Source organism: Coturnix japonica, chromosome 4 (assembly GCF_054131305.1).
Source record: "Coturnix japonica strain WE chromosome 4, WE-NBRP24, whole genome shotgun sequence".
NCBI classification, from domain to species: domain Eukaryota; kingdom Metazoa; phylum Chordata; class Aves; order Galliformes; family Phasianidae; genus Coturnix; species Coturnix japonica.
Window position 1 is genome coordinate 22,617,345 of NC_140666.1, and position 14,343 is coordinate 22,631,687.

A 14,343-nucleotide genomic window follows, 5' to 3' on the forward strand; every position below is an offset into this window, starting at 1 on the left:
TCTCCTGGCTTATACCCCAAAAATACTGCAAAGCATCTTTATAGGGCCACCTAGCTTCTTGAAAGTGGAAAAAAATATACAGCTAAGATGTCTTAACTAGTAGATAGTGACATTTATTGGTCACCCTTAGCGATCTGATTCTGGTGGATCTATGATGAAGTACATTACCTGGGGATATTTATCCTAGTGACTTTAAATATGTACTCTTCTGATATCTGCAGTGTCTGTTGCGCTGTTGTGATGACACTAGAGAGCCTTTGTACGTGTTCTTGTTTGGAGAACATTCAGATTTAAGCAGAAAGGTCCTTTTAATGAGGATTAATTGGTATAACCAAAATGCTTTGGAGTGTTATAAAACTATCAGAACCAGTAATTTCTTTAAGAGATCTGGATTCTCTGTAGTCAGGCTGCTGTCACTTGTACCCACATGCCTCGGATGTCTGTTACCTTTAAATATTTATAGCTTTGAAGGTTCATCGAGTCTGTAATAAGCACAGGGGAAAATAAATACATTATGCAAAGGGTGATTAGTTTTTATCACATAGTCTTCTACAGGGCAGCTGTTTATTTTCAGTGTTCATTTTCTTGGATCAGTCAGGTAGACAGCTGTTCTTTTAGGGCATTTTTGTTAATTTAAGTAACTCCTTTGAATTGCAAATCTACCACCAAATTCAGTTCTAAAAATTCAGCCTCAAGCTCATAATTATATCATCAAAAAAATCTTTAGATCACTAATTCAAAAATTTCTACTTGTCAGATATTTCAAACAAATGCAAAGCATACACACTGTAAATCACCCAATACATCAATGTCTATATGAAGTTGAATATAAAATGCCCAGATCTGCCAGGTTTCTCAAAAAATATAATATACATTATGTACATTCCCGCAAGGCCACAGCCAGCCTGAAATACTGTCTTGTGTATCTGACTTCATAAACAGCTGTTAATATCAATAGGCATTTGCAAAGATAGAAATATGATAAACAGGCAGCCTGTAATTTATCTTTTCATTTTTATAAATCGGTTTGGATTATTGCCTGTGTCCGGAGAACTGAGGAGTTATAGGACAGGAAAGAAGGAGCAGTGCAGACAAGGCTGATGTTTATCACACCATACAGGAACAGGTCTTTTTATGTTTCAGAAACTATCATGAACAATTGCAGTACAGAAGCTCTGTCCCTACAGTGCAGTCAGCCATGCAGTCCTCAGTCTTGTTACATGCTTGTTGAAGTCAGTTTATAACTATTCAGATTGGCATTTTGTATTCAGGCTCTCGGGCCATGCTATAAATGTTTGTGCTCCTTTGATTTCATGTGAAAAGATAGATCCCGGCAACCAGTTTTATGAGGCTATTGCCAGAATGTTACATTTAAATGAATTCTTTGTATTGTAAAATTCTCAGCTACAGAAAATGTAACCTTATTGCTCCAGTAGATGGATTTTACTCAGCAAATCGGAGCACTGATTTTGAATTTGTCACCAGATATTTATTGGCTGTCAGAATTATTTTAGACCAATCTGTGATACACTCATGCAAAACAAATTTTTCTTCTGTTTCACTGTGAATGAGAATTATTTTTTCAATTATGAGTTTATTACAAAGCTTCTTTATATTCAAAAATAGCCCCAGCTGGAGTGTCCCTTCCCAGCTGAGCCCATATGGGGAGGCACAGTCTGGGATGAGGTTCTTCCCTTCTGTTTGTACAGCTCCTGAAGAGGCTGACCAGGATTGCAGACTCTTACTTCATGCATTCTAACAGCTGAACTATCTTCAGATCAGCAAGGCTACCATGATGCAGCAACTATGTGGCCACTTATCACAGGTTAATTTCCAAAAAATCACTGTGGGATGAGGCCAGCTTGACATGATTAACAGATGAGAAATGTTGTGCAGCTGCTGTTTGAGGACTTTATTTGTTTGTTTGTTTACCAATCAGGCAGTCTTGGAGTTGCTCTTAAAAATAACCTGGATGGAAAAAATTCATTGAAGACTTAATGCCAGGAGAGGGAATGTAGTCTTTGTGGTTGCCCCTCTGTTCCCTTCAGATGCTAAGAAACATCTGAAGGGAACATCATGGATGTAGATGCGCATATTATCTCATGAAGTACAGAATAGCAACTGACATACTTTCACCATTTTCAGCCCTGGTGAAGACAGAAATTGCATGGCTTTTGGTTTTTGTGAAAAGCACAACTTTGCTTTCATCCTATGAAGATGATGTCTTTTAGAAAGGTAAAAGTTTGTGTTTGGGTAGATTTCTTGGTATAATTCCAACCATGGCGGGTATAATGTTAATAAATGAAGTGGGAGGGAACAAACCATCTACTGCATTGGTGGGAGGCGCTCTTGGTCAGGTTCTGACAATGCCCAGAATGTCCACTCAGCAGCAGCCTGCATCAGAGCAGAAAACAATTCCGGTTTATAATTTTCATTCAAACCACCGCTTTGAATTCTTTCGTTCTTCTATTGCAACTGTAGAAGTTGTCAGGAAAATCAGTGCATTCTAAAAAGTAAAATAAGAGAGCAGATAAAATAAACAATAGAATAGCAAAATTGGAAAAGGACTAAGCTTTTAACCTGTGGAATTTAACTTCTCAGCTAGTTAATGAGCCTTGTGTGTTTGTTAGGATTGGAAAGTTTTGACAACATACAAAGAGAACTCACTTGGATACTTACCCTTAATAAGATACATTAAAATACTCTAAGTTTTAGTTATGAAATATCTGGCACAGCTGAGCAAAGTTAAGTGAAGACATTATTATGATGTAAGTACAGCTGGCATTACACTAAATCAGTAGAATGTAGTACCCATAGTCAATTGCAGAATCATGAGTGCTAATAATCTAATTAATTAATATGCTAATTGGTGAGATAAAAAGGGGTATTAAAAGAATGCAGTAAAGAGCAAGTATTTTTCTGTTTTGCTGTGCAAACACAGCTCCCTGCAATAACTTAATGAGGAACTATTTAAAGGAAGAAAACTAAGAACAAATGAATTAGAAGCTTAACTAAGTAATTGCATGTTAATGCTGAGACCTTTTTGGTAGGGACCAGCACAACTATGTGTTTAGATTGTCAGAACAGCCAATAACACAGAGTGGGGTAAGTAAATAATAGTATCTATTTATTTGATAGAAATATATTTTTTTAAGAAATAACCTAAGTAAAATTTAAATTAGAGTTATTGTTGATAACAGATTTTCAATGATAGAATTGAAATTGAAAATATTTACATGGCAGAAGAACCTAAGCAATTTGAAGGGAGGAGAGCACAGATAGAGGAAAAAAAAAAAAAAGAGCAGCTCTTTTTTTTCTTTGTGTCTTACTAGGACAGAAAGCAAGCTCTCACTCAGCTTTTAATTTGTTAATAGAAATGGGATTATTGTTCAAAATTTGAACATCACACTTGTTCAGAAATAGGCATCCTGAATTTAAAAGTCTGTTCCAAGGGCTTCAGAGGTTGGTTTCCATCTAGAAAGGAAAGCCAATAGATAATTTACTTGATGATTGGACTGGATGATCTTAGAGACTTTTCCCAGCCCTTGCAAATGCGGAACAAGCTTTGAAGCTTAGGAAACAATATTTTTAATAAAATACAACCACTTAAAGGACAGGATTGCTTAAAAATATATGCATGTTACAAATCTCAATAATTTTGACTAAACTCAGAAATTTACTACACAGCTGTATTAAGATGGCCCAAATGTGGCATCAGACAGAAACCAGCCTAGAGAATTTTTCTCCTCTAGTAAAGACAAAACAAACAAACAACAACAAAAAAAAAAAGTTCTAAATTCTCTCCTTTATTTTTTCTCTTGAATAGTATTTTTACTCATCACTTAGACTTATCAGCAGGAAGTGGGTGGATCTGTATCATCATTATCATGAAAATGGGAACTACACTTAAACTTTTTGTCATTATTGTCACGCAGAGCATCTTTCTGACTTGGAGTTTGTATCTAAATTATCAGGTTTTTAAAATTTGTCTTCAGTATGCTGTCATATACACTTACAAATGACTGACGTGTCTTAGGTGAAAGATCTCTTGTCCCTGGCAGTGGTTAAAGTCAGAGCTGTCTCTTTTGAAATGTTTTCTTTTATGGGCTTTTAATCATACCAAAAGGACATGTCAGGATCTCTCTCTGCTTCTTTTGTGTATATTCTTATACAAACACATGCTGTGGAGGAAATGCTGAGGTTTCTTCTCATTACAATCAAAGCATATATTCACTGTGGAGATGTAAACTTGGAAGAAATTTAGTATTATATTATGTAACAATTTAGTAAAGTGTGGCCCTCTTTTGATACTGAAAAATTTAGTTGTAAAATAAGAGCAAATTGGCATGTACAACTGCTATAGCTCTTGGACATGCTGGTAGTAAATCAAGCAAAATGTAGTCATTCTGTAAATAAATGTTGAGTTTGTTGGTCGGATGGAGTTCATTTCTGTCTCTTAAAGTTGTCTTTATGATAATTCTGTGAATTAATTTGAAGGCTAATGGAAGCTGTTCACTTGTACTTTGCCATTTTATTGAATTTTCTATGCCTGAAGCATCAATTAATATATTTGCAGTTAAACTATTCAAAAGTTTTATTTTATTTTTTTGTTGTTCCACTGTTGTTCTCATAGATCATACCCAGAGCATTCTTTGTTCCCATGCAGCACAGCCTGAATGCCCTAGGGGCTCACTTATTTCCAGAGGGAGTCTAACTGCCACTCTGTCCTTCCTTTACTGCTTTAGCAAAGATATTGTCCTTTTTTGTTTCTGGCATGCTTGGCTACAAAACAATAATGATAGCTATTGTGATGGTTGTTGTTTTAGTATTTATTATTTTTATAGCTCCATAGGCAAATAAATACCTTTTTAAAAATTAGGCAGAGACTTAGTACGCGGACCTCATTTAGAAAACCAGGCTCTAAAATTGCCTCCTGTGAAATGTTAATCATGCCTCTGAATGGCTAGGTATTGAATGGCTGACTTAAATGTTTCTTTTTGCTAAGAGGATCAAAGTTGCTCAGAGAGCTTGCAGTTTGTAAGAGGTTTTTAAAATGTACATAGAAGAGCCCAATACTCGTATTTAAAATTATTTATTAATGGAGAAGTAAGTGAAGAAGTGATATTTGGACTAAAAATTGTTTTCAGGAGGAAATATCCTCCTTTCCCCCTTGAGCTTGTTTCTGAGTTTAAGGAGAATAAGCAGTCTTATATACCTCTACAAATGTTTAAGGCTAAATTGCTGGTGTGGAACATCAATTGCTTACTACATATGGAACATTAGAAATCTACAAGTATGTCATTTTGTGAAGAGTAATGGGACTTTTACTGTAAGTGGTCTAGGTTGCTTCTGCTTTGGTTCTGACTCTGTTGAGTTTAAAATTCATTCCCAGTTGTCATGACAATTTTCATCTAGTACACATATCATCTGACTTTGCACCTAATAAAGCGATAACATCTATCTCTCCTTTGTTATTTAGCAGGGTGAGGAAAGGTTGACCTACCTTAGCAGTGAGAAGATCTTGATAACCTAGGAATGACCAGAAATACTGTAGAGCATAATGCAGAGACTAATATGAATGACTCTGCTCAGATTTGCTTAACCACACTTCATCAGCTGTGCTTGGTCTACATTGGCTTCTGCACAGCCTCTTCGGTGCATCTGCATTCTTGTCTGCTTCTGATTTATAGGAGGACACAATGGGGCAGATAACACGAAGATATCTAGGCTTGTATTTGCAGGTTCTCTTAGCTTGGGACTAATCTCTATGCCATGCAATGAAACTGCAGCTACTTTTGAATCTAAGCAGCTCTCTGAGTAGGCTCTCACATCTGCATTGTGTTGTCTTTGGCCAGCCAATTCTGTGAAATGCCAGACTGCAATAGACTAGGTAATCTGATCTGTGGACTAAAATTTGCTGTAGTGTGTACTTATGTGGATTTGAGTCCTGGGTAGAACTGAGAAAGAAAAATGGTATTTATAAGGTTTCTCAAAAACTGGTCTGACTAGAAATTTGAATGGCGGCTTTTCATTTCTCTTATTTTCATTTTGACTGGATATTCATTCTTTGTCTGAAGAAATGCTCTCAGTGGGTTGTTTATAGAAATGTTTCAGTAAATTCATTCTCTAGAAAAGGAAGTTTAATTAAAAATAAATAAATAAAACCCACTCTTTACATTTGAAAGCATCAATTTAGACTTTAAAACCCCTCTGGCTATCTGCAGGTCTCAATTAACAAATAATAACAAATAGATGTAGTATTCATCCAAACTATCATTATGAAAGGAGCTCTTGGAAGCATATGATCATATAGCAGCACCAAACACCACTTTCTGGAAAGGCTGTGGATATTTTTACTGTACTGAGTAAAAGCAGTATGTGCAATTAAACACACATAATGATAACCAGTTGCCTATTAAAAGATGTTTTGTTTTCTTTTTTATTCCAGTGGCCTAGTGTGACTAAGGTCATGGTACATAAAGTTACTTTTAATCCCAAGTTATGTTTACGTAAACTTACTTTACATAACAGACAAAGAAAAAAAATGAAGCCTCCTCTCCTGATGTGCCTTCGAGAACCTAGAAAATGTCAGCTCTTTTGGCTAGATTAGCTACATGTGCCAATTACTGCTGGTCCACTGGATCAGTAGCATTTACTATCTGTAAGAATATGGCACAAGGTCTTTTAAAAAAGAAAGTGAAATTCTCAGAAAATATTTAAATGTGTTCTTTGATGCACCTGGGATTTTTTTCTTTTTTTCTTTTTTTTTTTTTTTTTTTTTGTAGTGTATCCCTAAAGAAAAATTATTAATGCAAGAATATTTTGTTTGCAGAAATAACCAAATTACTCATATAATGAGTTGTTTCATTTTGTTGATTATTTGGTTGTTGCTTTCCCAGTACTACAATACGTAACCTCTGACTCTCAAAAAATGTTGCTTTTATGATTTTCTTTTATGGAGTTATTTATGTTTAGAGTCTTGACCATTTTCAAGAGAAATGAAATATCTTTCTCTACCTTTTGTCTTGAAGCTTGAATTGTTTAGTATTATGTCTTGGTTGCATTTGAGTCATATTGCCATATAATGGTTGTACTCTGCCAAGCATTCATGGGGCAAAGAGTATGTTACAGCAGAATAAGAAAATTGTACTAGCAATATTATACAGTAAGGACAAGATTTTTACAGAACAAAGGCTTTTGAATTCAAAGTTTAAGTAAACTGGTGTAGTGCTAGTAATCAGTGGATTATGTCTCTAAATCAGAAGTAGTCAAAGTAGCACTTTTAAGCAACTGTGCGTACCTCACTGTAGTCTTGTGGTAATTATTTTATTTCTAATGTGATTTGACTAATAAATTTATACATGTTGAAATCAAATACAAAGAAATTTGTTAAAAGCTGCCTAAAACAGAATACATGAACTCATTCCACTAGTAAAGTTGAATTATTTATGGTTTAATTTCTTATTTTTTCCACAGGATTTGAAGTTCCAATTAAAACAGTGTTTGGGCCATTGCTTTGCCTGCCAGTGCTTAATCTTTTCCGAAAGCCTCATCACTTATCTAAAACAAAAGAAGAACGAGGTAAGGAGAGAAAGTAATGAAATACAGCATAGCACATCTGTCATGTGCTATGGAACAGAAAGTAGCTTTAAAAAAAATCCAGGATCAATGGCATTAAAAAATTTTGTTGAGAACTAAATGTGTTTATGTTAAGCATCTTAATACTAAGGATCTGTTACTACCATTATATTTTTGCATACACTGCAGGTTGGTTGGTTTGTTTGAGTGCTTTACTGTAGATGTAGCCACAGGATACAAATGACAAATAGGGATAAGAGCTCTGGAATTGCTAAATGAACCTTGCTGTACTGTGGAGACCTTTAAAAGATTGTTTGACATCTTGATGCTGAACTTATGAATGTAAATGACATTTCTGAAGTTATTTCAAATTCACTTTGGAATCAGTCTAGGTTTATGTTGTCCAAATATGTATAGTGTGATATTGGGTGCTGTATTAAGACTTCCACGTTCCAGCAACTAAAGCTATGATTCCCTTTGTTGTCAATAATGGACCTTTCTGAAATACCTGGAAGTGTCTTTTGCAATGTTGTTTAGGATTGCAGTAATATCCAGTAAGGCAGGCAGAACTACAGGTGAAACAGGAGTAGTACAGTGGTTTAATTCTGATGGGTTAAGTAGGTAACAGAGCTGTAGTTTGAAAAGAACATGAGCTTTTTTGAGGTGTGAGTATAGCCTGCAGTGGCTTCCTTTGTACTCACTGCGGATATTCAGCATGTGAGTATTAGAGTCCCACTCTCATTTTCCCCATTCCCTTCTCCATTCTACATTTTCAGATTTCCAGACTGTGAGATCAGCCATATGTAAAACTGGTTTTAATAGATGTATTTTTAAAACATGTGTCACTTAGGGAGATTTGTACATCCAGATATAACTGATGATCTATATTAATATTATGAACATTCCTAAAGTATTTTCCATACAATTGCTATCTGAAATTACTCCTACATATGAAGATAGTTCTATATGTGGTGTGTATATCTTTAGAGATTTGCCAATTGATCTTGTGTTTTCTGAATCCCATCTTGCTGTAACTGTCTTACATTGCTATGGTCTTCTTTCTCACCCATATAGAACATTATTTCTGCTAACAGCTGGGGATGGTCATTGGATCTCATTCTTACTGATATTTGATTTTCTGAATTTTACTGAATAGTCCATTTATTGAGCAGCTGCAAAACAGATCTCAATAGTATTGGTCTCTGAGACCGCAAAAAATAAGAGGATACAGACATTTGTATAATTAAAGAAAAAAAAAATGACATTTTAGCATTGTGTCTGGAAGTAATGAAAGGTTTACATAGAACTAGTTATAAACAAGAGCCATTTAAAAAAAAAAAAATCAACCTTCAAACGTTAATTTACAATTAATGATGTTAAAGTGCACTTGATCCATCTGTAGCTTAACTTCCTTTCAGTGTCTTATAATTACATTTCAAAGCTATTCTTTCAGCAGATAGCTGTCTGCTAGATAGTGCCTTAAAGATTTTCTGGAATTCTGTTGCTTTAAACCCTAACTTTTCCACCTTTAAAGCTTTCATGCTTCTTCAAAACCCTTCTAGTACACTGACAACTTAAATACTTTGAGGTGATGAGTGCGGATGGTGTTTTTAAAGGACCATGCACTGAACTGGCAACTGAAATGAAAAACATGCTGACTTTGTATGCATTTTAATTGGGAACCCTATTGATACAGCAAATGGTCAAGGTTTTGTTGTTGCTTCTAGACTTACCTGATTACAATAATATGCATTTGTGACTGGTATGTCTGTGTTTCTCTCCCCTAATAACTTCTGACCTAACTGGCATGAATTTTTTTAGCCCAGTGACTTTTATTAATGGAAAAATAGTTTGGAAAGAAAATTAAGTTCCTGACGTACTAGTGAAAAAAACATGGCTGTGCTGAAAAAAAGGATTTTTTTAAAATGCCCTAAGGGATGACTGCTTAGTAAGCTCCTCTAAGACATTCTATAAAAGAAAGAGACCTAATTAATGTGCCAAGCTTAGAGAAGTGTTTAAGTCAGAACCTGTGCCTCTTATAGAAGGAAAAATCCACAAAGGAGAAAATTTGTGAATGCAGGGAATTGTCCTGGGGTCTAGCAGTGGAAATCAAACTACCTTCCTGCTCTGTGCTGTGAACATGTTCCCTGTGGTACATATTTCTTATTTCTTTATACAATACTGATATTTGATACCAAAACTAGGGTATCACTTTGCAGTGCTAGGAACATTTCTTTCCAGGTTGTAGCTTTTGTGTTTAAGACCAAAGAGTATTGTTGTAGGTATGGTATCCAGGCTCAGTGTTTTTTGGCTTATTATCTCTGCAGTTTCAATGGTCGACAACAATAAAAACAAACAAACAAAAGAAAAAAGAAAACCCACATTCATTTTACTTATTGGACAACTTATTGTTCTTAATGTATAGTAACAATCCTTATACCATGGATGAAAGAATTGATTTATCTCTGTTACTAGGTATACTAGGTGTGTGATATCACTCTTATACACTATGTCTTACAATGCTATTCTATTAATTTTTGTTAGCTTGTGCACCTGGGGAGGGTTTCTGCTATGAAATCTGTGAGAACATGCAATGTATGTCCACACACAATTCCCAGCCTTTGCCAAGTGTTGATAGTGTTACATGCCTTCAAGAAGAAAAATGGTTTCCTGGGTAATTTCTGTAATGTATCTTCAAGGTATTCATATTTTCAAGATGCATTTGGATTTGCAAGCTATGAAAGATAAAGCATACCTTGTGCTTTCTATTTTAGATATAGTACTGTTTGAAATGCTTGAGGGTTCTCTTCCATATAGTGGATGGTTCACTTTGAGGATCTTAAACATTCATTTCTACTGGTTTTCTTATCAGAGATTCTCTATTAATAATGATATAGTGAAATGGAAGACTGTTGGAAATCACAAGGAAATCAATGAAAAACACTTTGCAACAGTACTGTTCTTTTTACTTTCATTTTAGATTGTGAAACCAATTTACTAACATTAATAAAGTGTTACAGTAAGCTCCTGAGCATTCAGTCCTAGAAACTTGCAAACTGAGGTAAAAATGGATAACAGCTGCACTTATGGCAGTGGAAACTTACCTTCCCGGTGCTGGGTTTGGTTTAGAGTAACTTTTGTTTATTAACGTAATCCTAATCTATATTTTCTGCTCCTAGCCAAGATAGGCTAATGTGGGGTAAGAACTACTGAATTATTCATTTTCAGAAAATGTCACATTATGATGCTTGTGTCTCATTTATTTCTCTCACTGGAATCTCATTCCACCTTCACAGGCTACAAATGCTCTAGCAATATGTCATAGTGACTCCAAAGAATATATGTAGTGTTGGTGTGAATTTGAGGTAGCAAAGTAGAAAACTGTACACTGAATCCCATATTCTTCTGTGCAACAAAATCTTTTTTTTTAAGTCAGCAGCAATCCATAATGGAAATATGACATTTTTTTATATTGTCTGTCACTATAAATCACATGCCATCCCTTACCTTTTGAACTGTGCTCTCGTATCCTCCTTTTTTTTTTTTTTTTTTTTTTTTTTTTTTACTTATAACAACAAAACATGGAAAACGTTTCTTAGAGATAATTTGAACTATCAAGCAGAGAAATGTCATTACTTCTTTAATTATGTACATGAAAAAAAAAAGTTGCTATAGAGTTCCAGCAGGCAATTTCTTAGTAATTCACCATGGAGACAGTTACTTGCGATCTTCCAGAGCTCTGTCCTTTAAGAAAAATATATCCTTATGCAATTCAAATTATTTTACAATCTTTAAAGTCTCATTTTAGAAATCACTGATGTATTAATTACTCATTTATCTGAGTTTGTTCTAGCAAAAGCCCAGATGTGGTAGAGATGTTTCTAACTTCTTTCAGTGTATTTGATAAACCAGTCAATCAGTAACAAGAAAGATATCAATACTTACCAAGGACTAGAGTTGCTTACAGATTTAATAAGTTTGTTTTCATGCCCATAGACCATAATTTTACAGATAAAATGACTTTTGGAATAGATAAAGATGATAGTTTTTTACTATATGTATAAATATAATAGTATGTGTTCTTACTAATATTAGAAAGATCATGTGAGTACTTTTTTTTTTTCCCGATGTATTTTGCTGGCATCAGGAAGGTAATAAATGATTAAATATGTACTGCTTTCTACACATCTTACTTAGACTCCCACAAAAGTATTCATATCCTGTTCTTCGTATCATTTAACTAGTTAATGTTTTCCAGCAAAAGTGAAGCCCAAGGCACCAAATAATAGTTTCTCAGTCTATCTCAATGCTATTGGGGTTGAATGCTGCCTTGCTTTATAGGAAATCTGCCCTAAATTGTCCTTCTCTTAAGCTGGCAGTGAACAGCAAAGCTAGAAATATCATATCATTAGAGAAACTCAAATCGTTTTAGGCACAAGAGCTCAAAGGTCCCTCCTGACCACTGATGTGGTCCTGCACAGGCCTACAGCAAGGTGGTAGATTCAAGGTCTTCTGCTGGAACTGCTCAGCATTTGTGCACATTTAAGCCTGTACTCTAGAGTTGGGGCAGTGAAGAGGAGCACTATGGTGTTTCCTTTATTCCTTGACAGTATGTGATCTCTAAATAGCTGCTGTCCAAGTTTAACTTTACTTAAGACCACACAGAGCAGTGTAATGTCTTTTACTGGTAACTTGTTCCTGTTTACAGCCAAAGAAAAAATATATAACTTCAGAATTAATATTCTTATGCTTTCTCTTTGAATGCAGCAAACTCTACTGCAACTATTCCCTCAATTCCCAGAGAATTTATTCTTGAATTTATTCTCTTGGATGGTAACTGTTATGTAGCTCTACACTGGCACGGTATAATGAAGTTCTGCCTCCAGAGATTTAGATAAAGCTATTTTAGTAGACTGATCTCATCCTAATCCTTCTTAGACATTCTTCCAAGTCTTAAAACTACAATTGCTGTAATCTCACAATACTGTAGGTTTAGTGCTTTTTTTTAAAAAAATATATGTTTAATTTTAACTCAAGTAGCTCACTACTTGAAATAATAGATGCTACAGGTCAGGGAGTGTGTGGGTAGGAAAGGGTGAACTGTGGTAACCTAGCACTGCCTTTCCGGTACTATCCTTCATGGTACACATGTTAAATTCAGCTGAAAAATCTAAAGAGGTATCAAATGTGGAAAAATCCTTTATGAAAACAAACGAAACCAGCATGTGTAAGCTCTTAATTTAATTACTGCAGATTTATTTTGATTTGTATCTGAAACACAGCAGGCAGAAGAGAGAAATTGCTTGCTAGAATAAAAATAGATCATTCCAATGCAGAGTATTTTCCATTAAGTGCTCCGTAGGCTTATAAGCTGGAGAGCTCCTGTATTTTCTACTCCATCATATAAGGTTTTACATTTTATTTTCAACATACAACAAATTTCAGGATAGTTATATTGGTTATTTAATAGAAGAGTTGCTTGTTCCTTATAAGGGCAAGAAGGAAAAGACCAGCAACTGAAGTCCATCCACGTCAGGTCACTCTCCCTGACATTTCCAAAACCCCCTTGGAAGGGTTTGTTATCCTACACAGCACTGTCAGCAGGGCTTTCAACTGCATAGATCCAGACTCATGACACTCACTCAGGCTCTTTGTTTCCATTACTGGAATGTACAAAACCTGCAGTTTCCCCACTGAATCTACCCAGTATGCCTCTGTATGCATGAAGGCTGTCTGAATAAATTGGAATGGAGAACTTCAAGACTTTACCAGAGCTCAAGCAACAATACCCAATTAGTAGCATGCCGCTACATGTTACTCAGAGCTCTGCCACCCCCAGCTTTGTCCTGGGACAATACTGCATTTGTCACCTACTCACAGCATTTGGAGAATCTACCAGAAATCTGGTGGCATGAGAACTGCTGGGGGCCTTCAGCTATTAGAGGGCAGAAGTGAACTTCTAGAGTAAAGGAAGGTTGCTTGCTGGTAGAAGTTGTTCTTTGAGTACTTGACAGACAGACCCAAATTTCGTTCCCTTTTCATTCTGTTTCTTTCAAGTGCAGTTAGCATTTCCTATCCAGGAACAAGGGACTGGAAAAACTCATTGATGTAGAAGGGCATGTGTTTGTCCTGTTAGAAAGAGTGGCGCAAAGGTAATTTCATTGCAAATCAAAGATTCCAGATAAGTAACTGCAGCCTTTTGTGGTGCCTGCAATGCATCAGGTATGTATCAGGCTTGACAACAGTGCATTGAAGTAGGAGAATTCCAATTCATGTATAAACAGCTATAGCCAATAATACTGCATGGACATTTTAAAAGCAATTTGGAAATGGAAATACAGAGAGATCAGGGGAAAAGATTGAATTATAATTCAATGATCCCATATTTATAAATTATCTAGTATCTATAATACTTGAAAATAGGATTTATTTATTTTAATAATTCATAGAAAGTTCACAGAAGGTAATTTATTAATAATACAGTGTCATCAATATGGATTTGCTCAATTCCTATTCTGTTGAGCTTATTGGTCTGTTTTATTACAGCAGCAAGGAACTCTTGTTTTAAAGTACTGTGAAAATATGCCTATTACCTTGTTTTCAGAATGAAATGTAGAGATGTTGGCAGAATGCAAAGCATCAGTTTGAGGTCAGGAGTAACTACAAACACAGAATTAAGAATACACTCCAGCTTAGGTGAATGTTAAGGGTCACTATGCAGGAAAATACTTGAAATAAGCATGTGCTTGCATTTGAGTCACATCC

The 14,343-nt window shown here is 35.3% G+C and overlaps 1 protein-coding gene across 4 annotated transcripts in view; it reads left to right on the forward strand.

Moving 5' to 3' along the window:
* TENM1 (teneurin transmembrane protein 1) overlaps positions 1 to 14,343 on the forward strand; it is a 782,075-nt gene that overhangs the window by 321,070 nt on the left and 446,662 nt on the right. For all 4 annotated transcript variants that reach the window (XM_085546285.1, XM_085546289.1, XM_085546287.1 and 1 more), the window contains exon 4: positions 7,477 to 7,581. The gene's annotated coding sequence lies outside the window, so the exon portion shown is untranslated. The remainder of the gene's footprint in view (positions 1 to 7,476; positions 7,582 to 14,343) is intronic.